A 22880-nucleotide genomic window follows, 5' to 3' on the forward strand; every position below is an offset into this window, starting at 1 on the left:
ACAATTCAAAGGCGTCAATTCTTCAGTCTTCCTTATTCGTTGTCCAGCTTTCACACGCATATGATGCGATTGAAAATCCCATGGCTTGGGTCAGGCACACCTTAGCCTTCAAGGTGACGTCTTTGCTCTTCAATACTTTAAAGAGGTCCTTTGCAGCAGATTTGCCCAATGCAATACGTCTTTTGATTTCTTGACTGCTGCTTCCATGGCTGTTGATTGTGGATCCAAGTAAAATGAAATCCTTGACGACTTCAACCTTTTCTCTGTTTATCATGATGTTGCTCATTGGTCCAGTTGTGAGGATTTTTGTTTTCTTTATGTTGAGGTGCAATTCATACTGAAGGCTGTGGTCTTTGATCTTCATTAGTAAGTGCTTGAAGTCCTCTTCACTTTCAGCAAGCGAGGTTGTGTCATCTGCATAATGCAGGTTGTTAATGAGTCTTCCTCCAATCCCGATGCCCCATTCTTCATATAGTCCAGCTTCTCGTATAAAATAAGAGCCCTCATTCCTTTATCTGTTCATTATTTCTCTATCTGTTCATTGATAAAAAAGCTCCCAACCGAGAAGGATATGGAATATGTGGCTAATTGCCTCCATGAACAACTGCCTCCTTTGCCATGAGACCAGAAGAACTGGTTGGTGCCTGGCTACCATTACTGAACATTTTGATCAAAGATTTCATAGAAGAATCCTGATCAAAAGGAGGAAAATGCAAAATAGAATTTTAAATCCTTATGGACTTCAGACTTCCTGGAGCCCTGAAGATTGGATGAACCCTTAAACTATTGCCCTGAGATAATCTTTAAACCTTAAACCAAAAAAATCCCCTAAAGTCTTCTTAAAATTGAACAATAGTTTAGCTTAACTAGTAACAAAAGTCTGCCTTGAGCATTATGCTGTTTTAAGAACTATCTGCATGGGATCAAACTGACAACAACAAGCCAAAAATTTAGATAGCAATTTTAGGGGCCAGTGAGTTTATGTTAAGGAGGGAAGAGCAACTCAGAAAAGGAGGGTGAGAATGGCTGCACAACTTGAAGACTGTACTCAGTGTCACTAAACTGTATGTGTAGAAACTGTTGGACTGGTGTATGTTTTACTGTGTTTCTTTTCAACAACAGAATAGATAAAATTTAGGAAAAAAATGAAAAAAGTTTTATATAATGATAGGGAATAATTTTCAAGTTACAGATTTTTAACTCAAAAAAGCAAGGTGCAGAACTGTGCATGCAGTTTGCTATTATTTCTTTTATTATTTCTATGAATATTTCATATGCATAGAATATTTCTGAGGTAATAACAAGCAGCTGGAAACAATGTTTGCCTCTGGGTTGTTGGAGGAGCAAGGGGAAGAGAGACCTAATTTTCATCATATATCTTTTTGTAACTCTGATAATATTTTTTCTTATTAAATTTTCACCTCCTAAAAAAAAAAAATACACGTGACATAGATTTAACCTGTAAATTCGTGCAAGCTTTAAAAATCACAAAATAAAAATATTCATATTTTCCCCCTAAAAAAAAACAACAAAACAACCAGACTTCTTCATGAATTGTTCAGTAAAGCCAAACCTGTGACTACAAGGTTTGGATTCCACATCTCCTGAAGGGAATTTCCTGCCTTTGCTTCTCTGTGTATTCCCCCACCCCATTTCCTAAATACTCGGGTACAAGATTATTCGCTGATCTGAACGATGTTTATTAACGTCTTCATTCAATTGTATCGACGTCATTGTTTTCAGAATTCACATGCTTTCCGAATACCTCACATGATGGGCAACCCATGAACATTCTTTTTGAATTTACTCTGTTGTCCCAATTGGATCTGACGTTTGAGCTATTCCGATTACACATATCCATGTTTAGGCAAAACTTTTGTTGCTCCACCTTCTGTCTTAGAAAAGAGCATTTTAATTTACCAATCCTTCAGCTTCAGTATTTTTAGTGAAAAACTTCTGAAATGAAAATTTTGATATCCAGAATGCCCGTGGAAGTGGTGGTTAGACAGCGAAGTACTTACGTTATTAATTGGATGGCCTTGTGCTCGTGCAGAACCTGTACATAGACCAAGAGGCAGTTGTTTGAATAGACCAAGTGCATATTGCGTGATTTAAAATCAGGAAGGGTATGCATCAGGGTTGTATCCTTTCATCATATTTATTCAGTCTGTACGCTGAGCAAATAATCTGAGAAGCTAGACTATATGAAGAAGAATAAGGTATCAGGATTGGAGGAAGACTCATTAACAGCCTGCAATATGCAGATGACACAGCCTTGCTTGCTGAAAGTGAAGAGCACCTGAAGCACTTACTAATGAAGATCAAAGACCACAGTCTTCAGTATGGATTACACCTCAACATAAAGAAAACAAAAATCCTCACAACTGGGCCAATGAGCAACATCATGATAAATGGAGAAAAGACTGAAGTTGTCAAGGATTTCATTTTACTTGGCTCCACAGTCAATACTCATGGAAGCAGCAGTCAAGAAATCAAATGCTGTATTGCACTGGGCAAATCTGCTGCAAAAGACCTCTTTAAAATGTTAAAAAGCAGAGATGTTACCTTGAGGACTAAGAAGGGCCTGACCCAAGTCATGCCTCATATACATGCGGAAGCTAGACAATGAATGAGGAAGACCGGAGAAGAATTGATGCCTTTGAATTATGATGCTGGTGAAGAATATTGAATATACCATGGACTGCCAGAAGAACAAACAAATCTGTCCTGGAAGAAGTGCGGCTAGAATGCTCCTTACAAGCGAAGATGATGAGACTTTGTCTACATACTTTGGACATGTTATCAGGAGGAACCAGACCTTGGAGAAGGACATCATGCTTTGCAAAGTAAAGGCTCAGTGAAAAAGAGAAATACCCTCAATGAGATGGGTTGACACAGTGGCTGCAACAATGGTCTCAAACATAGCAACAATTGTGAGGATGGTGCAGGACTGGGCAGTGTTTCGTTCTGTTGTACGTAGGGTCACTGTTAGTCAGAACTGACTTGATGGTACCTAACAACGACAAATGGATAACATTCTATTACATTCTAGGCCAATGAATTTACACATATACCATTTAGGAAAACAAAAACAACAACAACAAAAACTTCAGATACCTGTAAGAATGGCATGGCAAAGGCATCTGACCTCCTCTAACTTCACAAAGGAGGAGGGAGAATCAAGATCAACGGCCCAAGGCTGATTCCTATGAGGCGGAGGTCAGAAACGCGTCTTCTCTCTGCCATCTTTACTAATTCTGACATCAACCGTCCCTCCCATGGCACTCTTACTTCTCTCCTGGGTTTGATAACTCATTGCAATGGCCACACAGAACTCATGGACAATACTTAAAATTATGGGGTATATTAGGGATGTAACAAGTTACAATTCAGGTTCAGGAATGCTCAGGATATAGTTCTTCGATGAGGACAGCCTCTTCTCAGCTGTGCCTGCAGGCATGCCTCTCTCTGGCCCGTTGGCCTCTGCCCAGCTAGGCAAGTGTTACAAAGCCCTTTTAGCTCTGCTCATAAGTGCGCAAACCTAGCTCCATCAAGTGCCTGGAGGCACCCACTCCACCAGCAAGCCTCCTGCCCAAAGGCACTCAGCTGTCTTACTCGTGGGCCTGGAAGCCCACCACACCTTCTCCTGCTGGTCTCCCCTGCCACCATTTCTCTGCCACCACTTCTCACCATCTTCAGTGTTACGGTTCTCTGTCTCCTGGTTCCAGGAGTTTCTCAGTGCAGGGATCCAAAGCCCGAAGGATATGGTGTGCTCTTGGCTCTTCTTCCTTGGTGGTAGTGAGATCCTCTCCTCTCTCCTCTGGGGTGGCTCATTTGAAACCTAGAGGGGTGGCAAAAACTGACCAATTCCTTTGTTAGGGTTCCGTAAGCCTTATTTGCATGGCCCCACCCCACACGGGTGCCGTGAACTTTAGCTGCATTATCAGTAAGCTACCCAGTCCCCTTGGTGGGCCACAGTTACCTTATTTGTATAGTCCTACTTTTGTCCCCTTGGTGGGCCACAGTTACCTTATTTGTATAGTCCTACTTTTGTCCCCTTGGTGGGCCACAGTTACCTTATTTGTATAGTCCTACTTTTGTCCCCTTGGTGGGCCACAGTTACCTTATTTGTATAGTCCTACTTTTTTTTTTTTTTTTTTTACTCAGTCACTTGGTGAGAGTTAGAAGACCATGGTGAGAACGGCCATATAAAAGTGGCCCATCGCACCGCAGTACCTGGGCCATTTCCAAACATGCTGTTTTTGTTTCCTGAAGGAGTACGTTGAAGAGGAAGAGGAGGAAGCTAAGGTTTCATCACTGACCACTTCACTTTGGGTGTATATTAACTATTTCGTAGAAGACACTCACTTTCATCATATCAAATAACCTCTGAATTCAATAAACAAACTTATTTGACAGAATGAAAAAAGAAAAAAAAAAGCTCCAAACCATTGTAGCTGAACCTCAAAGTCTGAGGCTCTGATCCGGGCCGTGGTCAGGCTTAAGTAACATCTAGAGAGAGCTTTGATCCATGTAGTGGGGCTTAGGAATGTGTAGACAATTCACATGGAGTCAGGAGGTTAATTCCCTCATAGTTCTCTCCTTGGCTCTGAAAGGAGATTCCATTCAACACAACACAAAGAGGAAGAGAATCTGAGGCGGCATTTAAGGCTATAACCTCACATGCTAGACCAACTCCAAACCTGTTGCCATCAAGTCGATTCTGACTCATAGCAACCCCACAGGACAGAGTAGGACCGCCCCAGAGGGAGCGGCTGGTGAATTTGAACTGCTGACCCCTGTGTTCGCAGCGGTAGTTCTTATGCTATCAGGGCTCTACCTCACAGACCCAGTGGTTCTCAAGTTCCCCAGACCACCAGCATCAGAGTCACCTGGGAACTTGTTAGAATTGCAAATTCACCTTACCCCAGACGCCAGGCCTACTGAATCAGGAGTGGAAGCCTTGGAAACTGTATTTTAACAAGTTTGCTGGGTGATTCTTATGCGTGCTAAAGTTTGAGAACCACAGCTCTAACCCACTTTCCAGGTAGTTCCACATGGAGCTTAGTTTCCTTTGGCCTGTCCTCACCTGAGAAACCTGGTTGGAGCAGCAAGAAATTATCTCAACCACTAAGCCCGAATGACTTGTTCACTGCGGCTCACTACACGCTGTAAATGACCGAAGCCGGGACTGACCTCCAGGCTGGGTGCACAGAAGCCTGCACAACCTGTGCACACTAAGGTTGCCTAGGCCTGGGCTTGCTGAGGCCCTGTGACACCAGTCAACTGCTGCTGCTTATAGAAGCCAAGGATCTGGATGGCCCGCGCTCCCTTAAGTGCTGACGCCTCCTGTCCTAGCCACACCTGAAGCAGCTTTCTCTACTGGGGCATCTTAGGCCTCCAGAGCCCTGTCTTTGTGCCTATTCTTTTAGCTCTCCTGGTTTGCATCCACATGTGGGGCTTGGAAGGGTAGGGAGTCACACCCCCCTCCTCTGAGTTGGGAACCAACTGAGAAACAGAACCAGAGCACCACAAGGGATCAGTTTATCAACTTCATTGCTGATAAAGTTAGACTGGAAAATGCAGCTGGGAACCTGTAGCCACCATTGGGCTTCCGAAAACCTTCCCCCTGAAGCGAACATCCCCAGCCACCGCCTCCCCAAGCAGAGGTAGAGTCTGGTCTGAGAGATTGCAGACCTGGCCGTGTTTCCTGTCTTGGCTCACTAGAGCTCCTGTAACCTTCCTCCATCACCCCAGCCACATCATTTACTTCGTCTTTGGAGAAGAGCAGAAAGTGGCAGGGGACAGGCAGAAGTGGCACCCCAATACTGGCCCCTCCTGCGGTGGACATGAGGATGGAGGAAGAAGGTTTTCCCTGGCTCTGGGAATAGTATGTGAGGTCACTGGCACAAATGAAAGATTCTAGAACGGGAAGAGGGGGAGGTCAGGGCTGAGGCTCGAGGGAACCTCACATTTAAATATGATTTAAAGGAGGAGGCCCTGGCCCAAGAAATGAGGAAGGAAGGGCCCGGGAGAAGGAGGAGGGATGCCAGGGGCGTGGGGTCAGAGGCCAGGGGAGGAGTATCTTAAGGAGAGAGTGATCGTCAGGTTCAGAATTTCCTGCGTGGGCATGTGAGATGAGGAACTAAACTGTCCCTTAGATTTAGCCATGTGGATCCTACTAGTGACCTTACCTAAGAGTGTGAAGAGGAACTGAGATTTAGGGCAGTCACTGGACAGAGGTGTCCAGGAAAGTATTTTAAAAGACGAGGGAGGCTAAAGCTTGTTTGAAAACTGAGAAAAAGAACAGCCACATGTGTGTGGGAAGGTCATGCAGGGGCACGTAGCCCAGGCCCCACTCTCCAGGCCAGGTACCACGTGTGGGCTCTGCCTGCCTGGAATACCTTTTTCTAATTTGCACAGAGATGCAGTGTGAGCTCAGCGCCCTGGATGGGGAGGACACTGGTAGACTAGAGAGGGAATAAAGGATAGTAGGTTGGTCACATCATCAGCTGAAGGTCAAGGTTAGAAGTGAGGGGCTGCTGGCTCCAAGGTCAGAGATTATTCCTTCCTAACCCCTCTTAGGGCAAAAGTAACGAAAGTGCTTCTTCACCTCAAGAGTTTGTCTATATTTTCTAGTCCTTAATTATTTTAGTTTCAACTGACCAATTGACTGAAATCTTGATCTGGTAAGCAGACCAGGATCCAATGATCCTAATCCTCCTTCAGACAGTGACAAACCCTTCAAACCTCAAGAACCCACATTTAGAGGCTAATGGTGAGGGAGGGAGGCTACAAAGGCCACAGATCAGCCTCTGACCCACAGGGTGGGAGAGTGTCTGTCTCCCTGTCCAATGGGTGGTCTCTCATCTACCATCCATCACCATTCTCAGAGGTCACATTCCCTGATAGCTGGTCTTTAGACGTAGTTTTTATAGCCACAGACTTAACCTTATTTACAATACCTTGCTTTTCTCCATTAAACCATTCCCAACTATCATAGAAACATCACCATCAAAGATGCCTTAATGTTAAGCTTTCCCTTGCTAACACCACACTCTTAAATTTCCTAAACTCTCTATCACAGGGAGCCCTGGTGCAGCAGTGGTTAAGAGCTCAGCTGGTAGCCAAGAGGTCGGCAGGCAACGCGAATCCACCAGCTGCTCCTTGGAAGCTGTATGGGTCAGTTCTACGCTCCCCTATAGCGTCTCTATTAGTCAGAATCTACTCGACGGCAATGGGTTTTTTTATTTACCATATGCCCACATGTCGGGAAAACAGAAGTAAGTGGGCTTGGAAGAAAATGTTCTAGTTTTGCTAAAGATCTCATAAATCTCTTAGTATTTGTTTTCCTTCTTAATTATGTTTTCCTTTAATACTAACCAAATTCCACAAATAAAAACTTAACAGGAGGTCTCTGACTTACGACATGTTTGAGTTACGATGAACTGCACTCACGACATCACTTTTTTTTTAACATCTTATGATTAGTAATATGTACCTCATACAATGTTGCGGCACCTAATTTGTTGATGTTATCATTCTCAGATGTCACTCAATGACAAAGATCGGATTTATAAAGATATTGATAATAAAAGGCAATAATAATGAAAACTAAAAAAAAAGAGGTATTCAACTTACATCAGAACTGATCTATGAGGGAGTCTTAGGAACTAAACCCAGTTGTAAGTTGGGGACTACCTGTATTAAATGGCAATATATTTAGTTTATGTTAAGATTTAAATCTGTTGCTGAAGAAACAAAACAGTATTAATGCTAAAAGTTTATCTTAATTGGCCTTAGGATAATTTAGATATGTAAAGTATTTTTTAACACCCACCCCGCCTTCCCCAACACACACAAACAATCCAGTCCTATCAGTCAAATTTTAAATATCTAAACTTTGGATACTATATTTAAGAGTCAATTAACAATTTTAAGTCAATGAAAATCTACCTGTATTTCTACCTATTTATATTTCTGTTCAAAAGTAAGCAAAATGACAAATACAAAGATTTATTCTTAGGAAATGATTAAATAGGAGAGAAAAGTGGAATATTGATGAGAAAATATGATCATCAAAACTACTGTACATGTAGTGGCCAGAAACTTAAAGCAGACTGCTTTCTGAGAATAAAATAGTTTAGGCACATCACTCTATCCTCCTATAAATATGCCAAATTTTTTTAGCAGATAAAATATGTAATAGGCTTCAAAACAACATAACAGTAGCAAAATATACTGAATTATTTACAGAGGCAAATAACTTCTAGTGAGATTTTGCCACTTCATTTACTTGGGGCCCATGGTCAGCTGATCTTTGCGGAAGTCCATTCTAGGGTTAACGGTGTTCTGCGGGTGTTCTCGTGTAGCTGTGTTCTTCCTTTGAGGTCTAGGAGCCGGCCAGCTAGATCATGTCCTGGTCGTGGAGGACACGTGATCACTTCAAAGAGATGGAACCAAGGAATGATCTGTTTCAGGCATGGCTGAGACTCAGGGCCATTGTGCCAGGACAATCCTCTCTACGTATAAAATGCTCTTTGATGTGTTGAGATGATTGCCTATGGTGTAGGGATGATTGCCTGTGGAGGTGGGGAGGTGGGGAATGGAGAAAGAAAATGAAAGGAATAAATACATAGATAAAACAAGAGCGGTCTTTTACCACACGATGATACGATGATGATGATGATATGCCATGAACCAGGGAGTATGATTAGTGGTTCAATTAAAAATACATGCATCCTAAAAAAATACATACATTAAAAACCAAAACTGTCCAGTGGGGTTTCCAAGGCCGTGGCCTTTAAGGAAGTGGACTGACACCTCTTTCTCCCATGGAGTGGTTGGCGGGCTCAAACCTCTGACCTTTCAGTTAGCAGCTGAGCGCTTTATCCACTGCGCCTCCAGGTCTCCTCATACTTACATTAAAACCCAAAACCAAACCCAGTGCTGTCAAGTTGATCCTGACTCATAATGACCCTATAGGACAGAGTAGAACTGCCCCGTAGAGTTTCCAAGGAGCACCTGGCGCATTCAAACTTCTGACCCTTTGGTTAGCAGCCATAGCACTTAACCACTACGCCACCAGGGTTTCCCATACTTTACATTATGTACACATAAATAAGGTATACCCAGTGAGAGTTAGGAGCCCTGGTGGTGCAGTGGCTAAGAGTTCGACTGCTACCCAAAAGGTCAGCACTTTGAACCCATCAGCTGCATCTTGAAATTCCCATGGGGCAGCTCTACTCTGTCCTCTAGGGTCTCCATGAGTCAGAATCAACTCGACGGCAACAGGTTTATAAGGAAGGTTTGTTTTCAGTGCCTTCTCACTTTCCACTCACCTTTCCCGTTCCTGTTTTCTTAACTTTTCTTTCTCTTACCCTTGAACTGGTTCCCGGGCTGCCCAGGGATTCCTCGCTGTGGGTCCCTCCCCAGGTAGCATCTACTTACTCCACTTCTGTCTCCCAGAGTAGCTCTCTGTCCACTGCTTCACCCCCTAGAACCTCAAGCACTTCGCTTAGAGCCAGCAAGGTGCCCTGAGCCAGAGAACGGAGACACAGGTGGAAGCCTGCTTCAGGACCTAAGTGAGGCGGAATAGACCCAGGGCAAGTCCAGTTTCTGAGGGTCCCACATTCCTCACTACACTTCACCTGACTCCTCTCCTCTCTGCCCTCTTCCCTTCCTCACCCCGGCACCGACTCCCCACTCCTCTGTGTTCTCATCAAGGATTAGGATGGGATTACAGAGGCAGGCCTGGCTCGTCTTTGTTAAGTAGAACTTTCAGTACTAAAGGGGAAAACCAAAATGATTTTCCTCTTCAAATAAATTGTGTGTGTCTTCTATAAGGCCAAAGAGCTCTTGGGGATTTTCCCAGGATCTCTTTTCACCAAGGATGTTTGTTTTGTTTTTCGTTTGTGAGTAGGGCCTGTTCATTCATTAAATCAATATTTACCAAGCTGGCATTTTAGGCAAGCGCTGTTCCAGGTGCTGGGGAACTGGTGTGAACCAAAATGATAAAACCCTGCCCTCATGCCCTTTACATTCTACTGGGGAAACAGACAATAGACAAGGTATCAACATCAAACCAAACGCATTACTGTCCAGTCAATTCTGACTTGTAGTGACCTTACAGGACAGAGTAGAACTGCTCCATAGGGTTTCCAAGGAGCAGCTGGTAGATTTGAACTGCGACTTTTTGGTTAGCAGCCGAGCTCTTAAACCATTGTACCACCAGGGCTCCAATAAACAAGGTAAATAACAACAACAACAGTAATGTGTTCATTCGGTGTAAGTACGTTAGTAGCGAGAATGCTAGGGAGAAAGGAAAGGAGGGCAGGTGTAGTATAAGGGGGGGGTCAGGGAGGGCCTCACTGGGAAGGTGACATGTGAGTAAAGACCGGGGGGTACTGGGGAGCAGCATCCCCTGCATGACCAGTTGCTGTTGAGTCAATTCCGACTCGTGGTGACCCCATGTGTACAGAGTAGGACTGTACTCCATAAGGTTTTCAAGGCTGTGACCTTCTGGAAGCAGATGGCCAGGTCTTTCTTCTGCGGCACCTCTAGGTGGGTTCAGACTGCCAACTTTCTGGTTAGTATTTGAGCACTTGGCCATTTGTGCCACCCAGGGACTCCTATCTCCTTCATAAAACCCAAAACCAAACCCATTGCCTCGAGTCGGTTCTGACTCATGGTGACTCCATGTGTTACAGAGCAGAGCTGGTCTGTAGGGTTTACTGGCTGCAGTCATTATGGAAGCAGGTCACAGGACTTTCTCCCACAGCACTGTGGGTGAGTTCAAATCGCCAACTTTTAGGTTAGCGGACAATCGCAAACTGCTTGTGCCACCCTGGCTCCTATCCCCTGCATGTTTTTGTTGTTGTTAGTTGCTATCAAGTTGATTCCAACTCATGGCAAACCCATGCTTGCAGAGTAGAACTGCTCCATAGGATTTTCAAGGCAGACCTTTGAAAATCATTAAAAAAAAAAAAAAAAAAGAAACCCGTTGCTGTTGATTCGATTCTGACTCACAGTGATAGGGCAGAGTAGAACCGCCCCATAGGGTTTCCAAGGCTGTAATCTTTACGGAAGGAGATTGCCCCACCTTTCTCCCGAGGTGCTGCTGGTGGGTTTGAACTGCCAGCCTTTTGGTTGACAGCCACGCGCTTAACTGCTGCACCACTAGGGCTCCTTTGCAGAATCACAGGAAGCATCAAAGACCTGAGGCAGGAGCGTGCTGGGAGGTTTAGGGATCAACAAGCAGGGAACATGACTGACTCAAGAACAGGATGAGCACAATAGACAGTGGAAGGTCAGGTCAGAGAGTGGGTGTGGGCCATGGAAGACCTTTAACTTTTACTCTGAACAAGATGGAACGCCACTGTATAGCTTCAGCAGAGGAGAGACACGATCTGATATGAATTTTAACAAGATCACTCTGGCTGCCATGTTGAGATTAAACTGTAAAGGATGAGACCAGTTAGAAGGCTCAATAATTCAGGCATGTAAAGGAGTATCTTAGACCAGGGTAGGAGTAGTAGAGATGGTAAGATCCTGGACATTTTAGAAAATAGAGCCAGGAAGATTTAATAATGGATTGTGGAGTGTGAGAGAAAGAAAGGAGCCAAGTCCAACATCAAGGGTTTTGACTTGAGCAACTGGAGAAAAGAAATCTTCACAAACTGAGAGGAAAGTCTTCAAAGGTGCAGATTGGGAGAAGAGGTCAGAAATTCATTTGTGGACATGCTGTGTTTCACATCTCAGATGTCCAAGTGGAAATGCCATGCAGGCAGTCAGATATATGAGCCTGGAGCAGAGGGGAAGGCTGGGGCTGGAGATGAACATGTGGGAGCCATCAACGTATGGAGGGCATGGAAAACCAAGAGATGATGAGATTGTCAAGGGAAAGATGGAAGGTAGAAAAGAGAAGTCTAAGGGATAAGTCCTGGAACTCTGGTGTTAGTGGTCGGGGAGAAGAGGAGAAACCAGCATAAAAAACTGAGGTGGAGACCAGCGAGATGGGAGGAGAACAAGGAGAGTGTGGCATCTGTCCTGGAAACCAAGTGAAGAAGACGTATGAGGAGGAAGGAGAGATTGATGGTGCCCGGTGCTGCCCATGGAGCAAGTAAGGGGAGGTCTCAGAATTGACCATCTTATTTATCAAGGTTGGGGCCATTGATGACCTTAAAAAGAGCCATGTCAGTGGAGTGATGAAGGTGAAGGTCCTGTCGGAATAGGTTCAAGAGTGAATGAATGAAGAGGATGAATTGCAGTCGATGAGTATAAACAGCGTTTTCGAGGAGGTCAGCTGTAAAGAGAAGGAGAGGAATGGAGTGTGAGCCAGAGGAGGAAGTAAGGTCAAGAGAGCTGTTTAAAGATGGGAGAAATAACAGCATTTTGTATCTGGGTGGGAAGATCCAGTAGAGAGGGAAGGATTGAAGAGGCAAGGCTAATGGGCTCCATCTGGTAATATTAACAATATTTACGTTGTATTGAATGTGTGTTATGTGTTAGGTTTTAAAAAATATTTATTATTCAATCTTCAAAACTTAAGGTATGTATTATCATTCCCATTTTACTGATAAGAAAAATTGAGACTCAGAGAGACTGAGCCCCTTGTCCAAGACCACCCAGCAAGGATAGGGAAGAGCTGGGCATATTGCTTCTGGGGTACTGACCACTCTTTTGGTTGTTGAATGTGCCGGGCACTGAAGGGCACGTTTCCTGTTTTATACCCCTGCTGGTGCCTGAAAGAAGGATCTGTGTACTTCTTACAACCATGTCTTTGGTCCTGGGGAAAGAAAATGTCATTCTGCTTTCTTGTTTTCCTAAATCTTGGGTCCAGAGCTCTCTAACGACAGAGAAGATGCCTTGATACGTGGTTTGCCCAGAACTTCTATACGTTGGAAGTCTAATGACTAAGGAGTCCTTGGGTGGTGCAAGCTCGCTTGCTGCTAATAGAGATGTTGGAGGTTGGAGTCCACCCAGAGATACCTTGAAAGAAAGACCTGGCAATCTAGAAAAATCAGCTATTGAAAAGCCTATGGAGCACAGCTCCACTCTGACATGCGTGGGGTTGCTGTGAGTTGATGGAAACTGTTTTTTTTTTTTTTTTTCCTAATGAATAAGGTCATGTTGTAGGCTAGAACGAGCAAAGGGATGGGAATAGAGGGTTTTCATTTTAGTCCTGGCTGTCAGAATGTGGCTGTGCTATTTCTGACAAGTCAGTTAACTTTGAGTATTAATGTCCTCATTAGCAAACGGGAAAAAAAAGTATCTCAGGGTGGCTGTGAGAACGTCTAACTATGTCCCCCACATGTCCAACACTTCAGCCATGGGTGAGACCATGGCCATCTCCAAAGCACAGGATATACCATAGCAGCAGTGGGTATCAGCCTGACGCACAGCAGGATCATGGGGGGCTGTTACAGATACTTCTCTCCCACGAGGAGGTGGAGCAACCAGAATTTACAGACATTGCCGGTGGGAGTGTAAGTCGGTGTAACCACTTTGGAAAACAGTTTGTCAGCAGCTGTTAAAGCTGAGCCAACAGCTACCCTATGACCCAGCAATTCCACTCCTAGGGTTTACACCCAAGAGAAGAGTATGCACCTGGGCTCCAGGAATGTTAGCAGCAGAGATGCTTGTAAATGCCCAGGATGGAAATAACTCAAATGCCCATCCACGGTACAGCAGGCAAACAAGCTGTGCTACCCCATATAATGGAATAATGGACAGCAATGAAAATTTACAAACCACACCCACAACATGGGTGAATCTCACAACGATAATGAGTGGAAGAAGCCAGACAAAATATTTTCCTTAAAACATAAGCTATAAATTGAGGAAAATCATAAAAATCTACAGTGTTAGAACCAAGATAGTGGTCGTCTTTGGAGAAGAGGGAAGGGGTAGTTATAGAGAAGAGCTTCTGGGTTGCTGGCTGTGTTCTTGTGTGTGTGTGCGTGTGTGTGTGTGTGTGTGTGTGGGTGTGGGTGTGTGGATATGTGTCTGTGTGTGGGTGTGTGTGTGCGCGAGTGTGTGTGGGTGTGTATGTGCGCGCGTGTGTGTGTGGGTGTGGGTGCATGCCGACCTGAGTGGTGGTTTGCTGCTATTTCGTGCCTTTGAGTCAGTTCTGACTCACAGTGACGCCATGTGACAGAGTAGAACTGCCCCATAGGGTTTTCTAGGCTGTGATCTTTACGGGAGCAGATTGCCAGGTGTTTCTCCCGTGGAGCTGCTGGGTGGTTCAAACCACTAACATTTTGGTTAGCAGTTGAGTGCTTAATCGTTGAACCACCAGGGCTCCTTACCCAAACGTAAAATGCACACACATTTTGTGATAATTCACTGAGATGTATGTTATGAGTTGCATGTGTTTTACTTCAATTGACAAACAAAACTGCCTACCAGTTCCCACCACAGACTGATTAGATCTGAGCCTCTAGGGCTGGGCCTGGCGTGGACATCTCTAGAAGCACAGCCAGAGTTGAGGAGCACTGCTTACACCTTTGCTGACGCCTTCTTCTCCAGGAAGAAATACCCGTGGCTGTGTTTCTGATACCGACTGGGAATGCCTCAGAGGGGACTCAGGCTTGCGTTATGGAAAGAAGCCTCGAGGCTCTGCACGAAGGTGGCTGGAAGCAGGAACCATCCACAGTTCCCACCTCTGAGGTAAGAATCCGGGCTTCGTATGTGGGCAGCAACTGAAGACTACCACCAGCAGCATCAGCCTTCAGGGATTGTCCCCAGCCACCCGCCTTGAGATACCATACCTGGATTTAGTTTCAAGTTTACTATTCAGGACAGTCATTACAGCTTTTAGTTATTTTTATTTGCCTGGTCCTTTGTAGAGGTTTTGTCTTTTCATTTGTCATTTTGTATTTTACTGTACATCTAGTCGTTGTTTTATATTGTCTTCCTTTTTATACATAATCCTTTAGTTTAGGATTCTTGCCTGTAGTTTTGCGGCCTTTCACCTTGCACTTTGGAGTCAGAGCACCAGGTCCCAGTGGGAGAGGGAGAGCTGTGGGAGCCATTGGTTGGGGATGGGGGCTGTAGCCTTCTTCTCTCTGCCCAGTGCTGCAAAGGGCCTGTGAGCGTCCCCATGCCTGCAGGGGCATGACACTAAATAGCAAATGAGGAACTCCATGACAGGTTGACAGAGAGAGATGGAAGAAAAGGAAAAGCCGTATATTTCAGTACCTTTAACAGCACACTTCCTTCCTACTTTTTGAACAAGGAGCCCCTCTTTTTTCATTTTGCAAGGGGCCCCACAGATTATGTCACAGTTCCTACCTGGAGCTCTTGAACCGGGGTGTCAGGGTGAGCATGAAGAACTGACCTGCTATCCTTCCTCCTGGACATTAGTGCTATGGGATCGCCTGCAGTGTAGCTTTTGGGAAAATGAGTTCTCAAGATTGGTGGAGGGGATGTAAAAGCTTCCCCTAATCCTTCAGGGAGAGTCCCAGGTGGGCTGGGAACTCACCCGGAGGAGGGGAGGAGTGAGGCGTTGGAACTCAATCGAGGGGCACAGGTTGCTTCTCTGTGGGGTGTGCCTTGGGGTTCTCTTTGCCCTGGTCCAGAGGGGAGGAGCGGGTGATACCCGGAGAGCAGGTCATCCATAGGACCAATGTCAGCAGAGGTGCTGGAGGGACCCAGGAGAAGGGTCGCAGCCTTAGTGTGGGGTCAGGGTAGACAGAGGCCCCAGGTGACCGAGAAGAAAGGTGTAGGACCAGGAGAAGGATGGCAGGGCCTGGGAGAAGCCTTCACCTTAGCAGACTTGACTGGAGCCCACACCTTTAGCACAACCATGAGGTAAGGGTAGAGGTGGGTTTTGCTCACATTTCTGAAGAAACGTCAGCATTACACAGTGTTTAACAACCCATTCTCGCCTCTCTGCCCCTCTCCAGCCACACAACTGCTCTCTCAGGGTCAAAGCTCCAAAGTGCTTCCAACGTGCTTCTCTGGTAATTGTCTCAGTGAATTACAGACAGATTGAAGTGTGCCCTGTGGACTTCTCATCTGGGTACACTGGCAAGGGGCCACCCTGATCCTCAGTTTTGAGAGGTCGAAAAGGGAAAGAAATTCTGAGGAGGTTAGTGAGATAATTTCTTAAACAGAGCTTAGGCAGCTACACAGAGAATTAGTAAATGTCAGTCTCTTCATGAAAAACACTTTGGAATGGATTATTTCAGTATTTTTTTGGAAGCACTCATCTCACCAGCAAATACTGAATATCTAAAATTCAAGGTACTATCAAAAGAAATAAATTTTCTTGTAGCTTTCAACTCAATGCAGAATTTATTGTAGATCTTGATATAGTGAACGTTGGAACACAGAATGCAACGATGCTATTTTTATAAATGCAAAAACATTCCTTATATGATTGTTGTAATTTCTGGAAGAAAAAACCTGTATACAGACATGTCTTCTGTAGGGGAAAGGCTGCTTCTAGAGGTTATCACTGGATGGTGCCATTATGGGCAATTCCAGTGTTTTCATTTTTGTTTGTATATTTTGCTCCAGTAAAAAAAGTTGAGAAAAGGTAGAAAGTAGAAATATAACCATCCTGATTCATTCTACGTTGCAGTTAAGGTCTTCACAGCAAAGCAACTAAACATCTGGTGACTTCGCAATGCGGGTTCTGGATCAGCAGCTTCAGGTCACCTGGGAACTTGGTAGAAATGCAAATTCCCAGGCTCCACCCCAGACCCCTGATTGAGAAGCTCTGGGGGTGGAGGCCAGCAAGCTGTGTTTAATGAGCCCTCCAGGGGATTCTGATGCTTACTGAAATTTGAGTGCCACCACTCTAACCACTCTAAAAAAAATATGGCAAAGACCAATTTGGCCAGTTTGGCCAACCCTCCAGAGATCCATTCTGGGAACAGGTTTTTTGTGTTAAGTTTGGTTTTTGCTCCCCATTTCTCTTCCATCAGGAAGCAGCCTTGCCTCAAACCATACCTATGTCAGCAGTTCTCAACCCCTCCTGGGGGCTTTAAAAATATGCCTGTACCCAGTCTCTCCCCAGACCACTGAATCACCCCTAGTGGCTGGGTCCTGAGCCTCCAGGTGCTGCTGGTGTGTGCCAGGGCTGGTAAACTCTGTTCTATATTCAGGTACTTTCGCGGTTGAGGCAGACAATTGTTAGCATTTGCTCTCAAATTCTTCTGGTTGTTTCCTGCAAGCTCTGTGAAGCAGAACTCTGGCCTCTAGAAGCCTTGCATGCAGGTATCTCTGCAGACCACAGCAGCACCCAGAGGTGTGGCCCATCCTCCCGCAGGCACACAGGGTCAGCTCCCTGGCTGTATGTCAAACACCAACTCCACCACCTGTGCCCCTTGATCTGGTGCAATGAAAATTCTGTTACCTTCTAGTTGATTCCGACTCACAGCAACCCTATAGCCAAAAAACCCATTGCTGTCGAATCAGTTCCGACTCATAGCAACCCCATAGATAGAGTAGAACCGCCCCATAGGGTTTCCAAGGAGTGACTGGTGGATTCGACCTTTTGGTTAGCAGCCAAGCTCTTAACCACTTTACCACCAGGGCTCCAGTTACCCTGTAGGACAGAGTAGACCTCCCCCATAGGGTTTCCAAGGCTGTCATTTTTACAGAAGCAGACTGCCACATCTTTCTCCCTCAGAGCGCTGGTGGGTTCCAACCACAGACCTTCCTGTTAGCAGCCAAACGCTTCACCGTTGCCCACCAGGCCTACTTATCTTCATTACCTGAAGCAAGTGGATCTCTTTTCATTTAAGCTCAAAAAATATCTGGGTGGTTTCATCTTAAATTCTGTACTCACCAGCCTGCCCCCGCCACTCCATCCGAAGCCCCGGAAGGGACCCTTCACAGTCATGAGAGATGTTCTAAGCCAGCGGGTCCACAAATGTCATCCTGGGTCAGCAGCATCAGCTTCACCTGAGAACTTTCTAGAAATGCAAACTCTTGAGCTCCTCTCAGAACTGTGTATCAGAAAGCCTGGAACCACCAGCCGTGAGTGTTTCCACAAGCACTCCCCTGATTCCGATGAGGCTCAGGTTGGAGAACCATTGCTCTTAACCTTCGTCTCTCAAGTCTGTTAGAAATGCAGGCTCTCAGGCCCCACCCCAGACCAGTTGAACAAGAATCCCCAGGACATTCATATGGACAGTTATCAGTTGCCACCCAGTCAATTCCGACTCGCAGCGACCCCGCGTGTGTCAGAGTAGAGCCACACTCCATAGGGTTTTCAGTGGTTGATTTTTCAGAAGAGGTGCCAGGCCTTCCTTCCGAGGCACCTCTGGGTGGACTCGACCTCTCAACCTTTCAGTTAGCAGCTGAGCTATCTCCTGGATCAGGTTAGGATCGGACCACCACAAAGCTACGTTCCTGGGTTGCAGCTTCTCAGCTCCCACAGAAATGCCATCGCACCACAGTTATGCGCGTGTGAGACACAGCCCCATGAAACACCTTTCTGAGTCTGTGGAAGACAGTGTCTACTTTCCTCCACCCTCTGGGTAGAGATTCGGCCTGTAAGTGTTCTTAGAGCTTAGAGCAAGCATGACATTTGTCTGTTTCCTGGAGGAGGTGGTGTTGTGAAACTCCTTCTTCCTAAATTGCCAGGATTTTAGCTCCAGCCTAAGAGATATTCTAGGCAGGTTTTCTCATACAATTTCTCTTTCCTTCCTTAAGGTAATTTTTGTGTTTTAATTCTTTTTTTTTTTTTTTTTAACAATTCTAGTGTGGCTATTTTTTTTTTTTAAAGTAGCCTCAAACATTACATGAGAAAATAAAAGATGAATATGAAATAAGTGTTCGTATGCTGATTCAGGAGTCCCTGAGTGGCATATATGTTAAGAACCTGACTACTAGCAGAAGGACTGGAAATTCAAAGCCACCCAGAGGCACGGCAGAAGGCAGGCCTGCTTCCGAAAGGTAGCAGCCTTGACAACCCTGTGCAGCAGTTCTGCTCTGCACACGTGGGCTCGCCATGAATCAGAATCGACTCCATGGTAACCGGCAACTAAGAACATAATGACTTTGGACATTTGTGCATAGTGACCGCCAGGGCTCAGTTCATGAAGCTTTCCTGGCCTCTCCCCACCACGGCTGGAGTTAACACAGCCTTGGAGAGCACTGTTTGTTATTTGTCACCACCGCATATATACGTTTTGTGAGTTAACATTCGTAAAGTGCTTAGAACAGTGTGGAACATTGTATGTATGCCATTTATCACTACCATTATCAGTGTCATTGCTGTCGTTATTTGTACACGTGTGTGAGTCATTCCTACTGGAGTGTAAGCCTGTTTGGGGTGAGGAGAGGGCCTTATTCGTTGTTGCATCCCCGAGAATGCCTGGTTTACGGCCACACTCACGGCAGGCTCTTACACATAACATTATGAGGGTACATGTGAATGCCTGAAAAGCACGTGACTTACTGCTGTTGACTGGGGCATCGGGCTTCAGCTGGTTCTGTTCCAAGAGAGAAGCTGTTATGCCAGCAGGAGAGACACATCCCTGAGCCTCAGTCACGGAGGCCTCAGAAAAAAGGAAGTGAAGGATAAAAGATACCAAAGTTCTCACTGAAACTGAGTTCAGAAAAACTCTGACCAAAACCAAAATGGAACCAACAGAAGATATTAATGGTCATTTTTAGTAAGTCACAAGAATTTGAAGGAAGGCTATTTCAATAAGTAGAACGATTTCATTTTCCATACAGTCTGGGGAATTGAGACCTAGAGGGTTTCCCTGACGTAGTGTCAGGTCAACTTTGTACCTCTTTTTGTGCAGAAGAAAGCAGTGTGGTTTCATCTTCAATAACTTGTAGGAAAGAGAAACAAAAGGGACAGTATCCTAAGTAATTATTTACACTAGGAAAACACATCAGATGTCATATGTGGGTTATTTGGTATTAAAAAAAAACAAAAACAAAAACCCATTGCTGCCGAGTGGATTCCGACTCGTAGAAACTCTAAGAGACAGAGTAGAGCTCTCCTGTAGAGTTTCCAAGGAGCAGCTGGTAGATTTGAACTGCCGACCTTTTGCTCAGCAGCTGTATCATTTAGCCACTGTGCCACCAGGGCTCCTATTTGGCATAGTATTCTAAAAAAAAAAAAAAACACAAAGTTCAGGCAGGAGAAGACAGTTGAGCAAAGAATCAGGTTTGTACAACGTGTAGCAGCAGGTTCACGGTGAAGCTAATGACTCCTGAAATCCAGGCCCCTCACTCCATCCAGCCTCTTACAAAGCCTGAGGGTCCCTAGCAATTGTCGTATTTATAATTTTTCTTTTTTGAATATTTATTTTATTTTTGGTGCAAATATACGGAGCAGAGCATGCCTCCATTCAGCAATTTCTACACGTGTAGTTCAGGGGCACTGGCTACGTAAATTCCTCACCTTGTATCAACAATCTCGCCATTTCTACCCAAACTGTTTTACCAGCTTAGACTCACTGCCCCCCAGTCTTCTTATCTATACTTTAAAGTTGCCATTGTCAATTTGGTTTCATGTATATAATCTTTTAAAAGAGCACAATACTCAAGGCATGTGTTCTTTACTGATTGAACTAACCTTGAATTTATGATTTTGCATTACTGCTTATGAAAACCACTGCCCAAATTGTAGAAGTCCCAGGCTCTGCAAAACCGGATCCACTCCTGATGAGATGGCTTTCTATTTCCGTAGCCCTCGCCTTTCAGATTTACTTTTTGTAGCCGTTTAGCTATGACTTGCCAGATGAGGGGATCTGACCATGAAAAAGAAGGTCCTTCAAGAACTGCTGGGAAGGGAGAGCACCACAGCAGAATTGAATGTGATGAAATGTAGATATTAAGATTTTTTCCTTCAAGGATTGTCATTGTCCTTCCAGGGTAGTGGTTCTCCACCAGGGGTAATTTTGCCCCCCAGGGGACGTTTTGCAATGTCTGGAGACATTTTTGGTTGTCACAGCTGGATGGGGGTAGGAGTCGGCGTGGGGAGTGCTACTGGCCTTTGTGGATAGAGCCCAGGGATGCTGCTAAACGAAGAATTATCCAGCCCCAGATATCAGTAGCGCTGAAGTTGAGAAGCCCTGTTTTGAGGTATTCCTTTACTGCAGGTCCTTGACAACTCAGGTTGTCAAACTGAAATGATCAGTGAGCAGTATAAGGTAACTTCTCAAAGGCATGTCTCTGTAGGATCTCTCTCATAAAACATTGTTCACCATACACGTGGTAACACTCCTCCTGCCACCTCCCCACCCCCCCACACACAGAGGCTATTTTTCTGGCCCTAAAGGAGTCCCTGGGTGGTAGAGATGGTTAAGTGCCCAACTACTAGCTGAAAGGTTGGAGGTTTTGAAACCACCAGAGGCACCTCAGAAGACAGGCCTGGCGACCTGATTCTGAATGGCTACAGCCTTGAAAACCCTGTGAAGCATGGTTCTACTCTGGACACATGGGGTCTCAATGAGTCAGAATCAACCAACAACAGCAGCAGCAGTGTGTGAGAAAAAAAGAGCAGAACGAGGATGGGAAATGCCCTCGTCACTTCAGGAGAACCGCAGGCAGTGGAGTGGTGTTTTGTTGTACAAACCCCAATCCAAAGGCCAACCTCCCTTAAACCAATCAGTCAGCTACTTCACTCAACAAGATGGCAAGAAAATCACTCCCAGGCTGCCGAGCCCCACTGGTTACAGTCTCAGAGCTGCCGTGGATAGTCCCAGATTCATGCCCTCTGACCTCAGCGGGTCCTTCACTGCCCCCTGGCCTTCCTCCTGGTCACCTTCTAATTGTGTCTGGGTCACAGACCCATGGTGCTCCCTTCTCCCAAGCTTGCAAACCAATCTCTTCCCATTCCCCTTCTGCAGGTGACTGTACCTCCTGTTTCCCTGGGATGAGTAACAATGCTAACAATAAACCTGTAGCTGTTGAGTTGATTCCAACTCATAGTGACCCCACAGGACTGCCCCACAGGGTTTCCAAGGAGTGGCTGGTGAATTTGAACTGGTGACTGTTTGGTTAGCAGCTGAGCTCTTAACCACTGTGCCACCAGGGCTCCATACTAACAGTAGACGCTATCATTTATGCAGCAGTTACAAGCACTAAGCTGGCGCAATACAGACACTTCACCTGCAAAGTGCAGATCCATAACCCTGTTTTGCAGGTGATGAAACTAGGGCTCACAGAAGCCTCTGACTTCCTGCGAGTCCCAGCATTAGCGTTTGGCCCCTGGACTGCCCATCTTCAACGGGAACTCCCTATCCATACTTTTTCCCCTCCCCTAAAAACCACTATCTTGACCCTGGCTTCGAAGAGGAAGAAAAGTTCTCTGGCGAACCCAAAGTTTTCTCCTCCCTCTTTATCTTGGTTTTTCTCCTGTCTCCCACTGGTTAAGGCACTAGACTGCCAAGCAAAAGTTTGCAAGCTTGAGTCCACCCAGAGGTGCCTCGGAAGAAAGACCTGACGATCTCCTTCTGAAAAATGAGCCACTGAAAACCCTGTGGAGCACACTGACGCATGTGGGGCTGCCATGAGTCACAGTCAACTTGATGGCGATTGGTTGGGTCACCCCGTTTCGTGTGTGTCTCAGCCTTTCCTCCCTACTGGTCACTTCCCTGATAAATGCATTCCCTCTGCCCTGCTTCACCAGCGCCATCCTGCCTCATCGCTGTCCACTTGTCAATAGGAAAAGCAGCTGAGTTTGGCCACTTCTTCTTTGGCTTCCTTCACTCTACTGCTTGACCTGTCCACTTGGCTACTCCATGAGCCAAGCCTTGTTCTTCCCTGGCTCCCTGATTTAGCTGTGTGTGCTGGGTCCTCTCTGGCCGTCCTGGACGGGTACCATGTCTGCCTCCTGATTTTTGTGTCTCAGTGCCTGGGACAGTGCCCCGAATAGCATGGGTGATAAGAATGACCTCACA

This window comes from Loxodonta africana, chromosome 26 (assembly GCF_030014295.1).
Source record: "Loxodonta africana isolate mLoxAfr1 chromosome 26, mLoxAfr1.hap2, whole genome shotgun sequence".
NCBI classification, from domain to species: domain Eukaryota; kingdom Metazoa; phylum Chordata; class Mammalia; order Proboscidea; family Elephantidae; genus Loxodonta; species Loxodonta africana.